At 37.8% G+C, this 2500-nt stretch overlaps 2 non-coding genes and 9 pseudogenes across 2 annotated transcripts; all 11 read right to left on the reverse strand.

Moving 5' to 3' along the window:
• Positions 1–40: 40 nt before the first annotated feature.
• On the reverse strand, positions 41–159 carry LOC148464297 (5S ribosomal RNA). Its single transcript, XR_015873570.1, has one exon. It is a non-coding gene; the product is annotated as a 5S ribosomal RNA (ribosomal RNA).
• Positions 160–275: 116 nt separating this feature from the next.
• On the reverse strand, positions 276–394 carry LOC148464298 (5S ribosomal RNA; annotated as a pseudogene).
• Positions 395–510: 116 nt separating this feature from the next.
• Positions 511–629, reverse strand: LOC148464299 (5S ribosomal RNA; annotated as a pseudogene).
• Positions 630–745: 116 nt separating this feature from the next.
• On the reverse strand, positions 746–864 carry LOC148464300 (5S ribosomal RNA; annotated as a pseudogene).
• A 116-nt stretch (positions 865–980) lies between these two features.
• Positions 981–1099, reverse strand: LOC148464301 (5S ribosomal RNA; annotated as a pseudogene).
• Positions 1100–1215: 116 nt separating this feature from the next.
• On the reverse strand, positions 1216–1334 carry LOC148464302 (5S ribosomal RNA; annotated as a pseudogene).
• Positions 1335–1450: 116 nt separating this feature from the next.
• On the reverse strand, positions 1451–1569 carry LOC148464303 (5S ribosomal RNA). Its single transcript, XR_015874337.1, has one exon. It is a non-coding gene; the product is annotated as a 5S ribosomal RNA (ribosomal RNA).
• A 115-nt stretch (positions 1570–1684) lies between these two features.
• Positions 1685–1803, reverse strand: LOC148464304 (5S ribosomal RNA; annotated as a pseudogene).
• A 116-nt stretch (positions 1804–1919) lies between these two features.
• Positions 1920–2038, reverse strand: LOC148464305 (5S ribosomal RNA; annotated as a pseudogene).
• A 116-nt stretch (positions 2039–2154) lies between these two features.
• On the reverse strand, positions 2155–2273 carry LOC148464306 (5S ribosomal RNA; annotated as a pseudogene).
• Positions 2274–2389: 116 nt separating this feature from the next.
• The window catches only part of LOC148464307 (5S ribosomal RNA), a 119-nt pseudogene continuing 8 nt past the window's right edge, over positions 2390–2500 (reverse strand).

Genomic DNA, 2500 nt, shown 5'->3' on the forward strand with positions numbered 1-2500 from the left:
GTAAAATGTAATAGAAAAGAATGTTATGGCTGTATAAAATTACCTACAGCACCAGGTATTCCCAGGTGGTCTCCCATCCAAGTACTAACCAGGCCCAACACTGCATAGCTTCCAAGATCAGACGAGATTGGGCATGTCCAGTGTGGTTTGGCTGTAGGTGCTCAAAATCATTAAATTTAGACCTCTATTACTTCTTAACTCAAGTAAATTCATTGATAAGTTGAAAAAATTAAATGTAAAATGTAATAGAAAAGAATGTTATGGCTGCATAAAATTAACTACAGCACCTGTTATTCCCAGGTGGTCTCCCATCCAAGTACTAACCAAGCCCAACACTGCATAGCTTCCAAGATCAGACGAGATTGGGCATGTCCAGTGTGGTTTGGCTGTAGGAGCTCAAAAACATTAACTTTAGACCTCTATTACTTCTTAACTCAAGTAAATTCATTGATAAGTTGAAAAAATTAAATGTAAAATGTAATAGAAAAGAATGTTATGGCAGTATAAAATTACCTACTGCACCTGGTATTCCCAGGTGGTCTCCCATGAAAGTACTTACCAGGACCAACACTGCATAGCTTCCAAGATCAAACGAGATTGGGCATCTCCAGTGTGGTTTGGGTGTAGGTGCTCAAAAACATTAACTTTTGACCTCTTTTACTACTTAACTCAAGTAAATTCATTGCTAAGTTGAAAAAATTAAATGTAAAATGTAATAGATAGGAATGTTATGGCAATATAAAATTACCTACAGCACCTGGTATTCCCAGGTTGTCTCCCATCCAAGTACAAACCAGACCCAACACTGCATAGCTTCCAAGAACAGACGAGATTGGGCATGTCCAGTGTGGTTTGGCTGTAGGTGCTCAAAAGCATTACATTTAGACCTCTATTACTTCTTAACTCAAGTAAATTCATTGATAAGTTGAAAAAATTAAATGTAAAATGTAATAGAAAAGAATGTTATGGCAGTATAAAATTACCTACAGCTCCTGGTATTCCCAGGTGGTCTCCCATCCAAGTACTAAACAGGCCCAACACTGCATAGCTTCCAAGATCAGACGAGATTGTGCATGTCCAGTGTGGTTTGGCTGTAGGTGCTCAAAAACATTAACTTTAGACCTCTATTACTTCTTAACTCAAGTAAATTCAATGATAAGTTGAAAAAATTAAATGTAAAATGTAATAGAAAAGAATGTTATGGCAGTATAAAATTACCTACAGCACCTGGTATTCCCAGGTGGTCTCCCATTCAAGTACTAACCAGGCCCAACACTGCATAGCTTCCAAGATCAGACGAGATTGGGCATGTCCAGTGTGGTTTGGCTGTAGGCGCTAAAAAACATTAAATTTAGACCTCTATTACTTCTTAACTCAAGTAAATTCATTGATAAGTTTAAAAAATGAAATGTAAAATGTAATAGAAAAGAATGTTATGGCAGTATAAAATTACCTACAGCACCTGGTATTCCCAGGTGGTCTCCCATCCAAGTACTAACCAGGCCCAACACTGCATAGCTTCCAAGTTCAGACGAGATTGGGCATGTCCAGTGTGGTTTGGCTGTAGGTGCTCAAATATATTAACTTTAGACCTCTTTTACTTCTTAACTCAAGTAAATTCAATGATAAGTTTTAAAATGAAATGTAAAATGTAATAGAAAAGAATGTTATGGCAGTATAAAATTACCTACAGCTCCTGGTATTCCCAGGTGGTCTCCCATCCAAGTACTAACCAGGCCCAACACTGCAAAGCTTCCAAGATCAGACGAGATTGGGCATGTCGTGTGTGGTTTGGCTGTAGGTGCTCAAAAACATTAACTTTAGACCTCTATTACTTCTTAACTCAAGTAAATTCATTGATAAGTTGAAAAAATTAAATGTAAAATGTAATAGAAAAGAATGTTATGGTTGTATAAAATTACCTACAGCACCAGGTATTCCCAGGTGGTCTCCCATCCAAGTACTAACCAGGCCCAACACTGCATAGCTTCCAAGATAAGACGAGATTGGGCATGTCCAGTGTGGTTTGGCTGTAGGTGCTCAAAAACATTAACTTTAGACCTCTTTTACTTCTTAACTCCAGTAAATTCATTGATAAGTAGAAAAAATTAAATGTAAAATGTAACAGAAAAGATTGTTTTGGCTGTCTAAAATTACATACAGCACCTGGTATTCCCAGGTGGTCTCCCATCCAAGTACAAACCAGACCCAACACTGCATAGCTTCCAAGATCAGACGAGATTGGGCATGTCCAGTGTGGTTTGGCTGTAGGTGCTCAAAATCATTAAATTTACACCTCTATTACTTCTTAACTCATGTAAATTCATTGATAAGTTGAAAAAATTAAATGTAAAATGTAATAGAAAAGACAGTTATGGCAGTATAAAATTACCAACAGCACCTGGTATTCCGAGGTGGTCTCCCATCCAAGTACTAACCAGGCCCAACACTGCATAGCTTCCAAGATCAGACGAGATTGGGCATGTCCAGTGTGGTTTGG

The sequence above is a fragment of the Taudactylus pleione genome, unplaced genomic scaffold, assembly GCF_031769625.1.
Source record: "Taudactylus pleione unplaced genomic scaffold, aTauple2 ptg000967l, whole genome shotgun sequence".
In the NCBI taxonomy this organism is placed as follows: domain Eukaryota; kingdom Metazoa; phylum Chordata; class Amphibia; order Anura; family Myobatrachidae; genus Taudactylus; species Taudactylus pleione.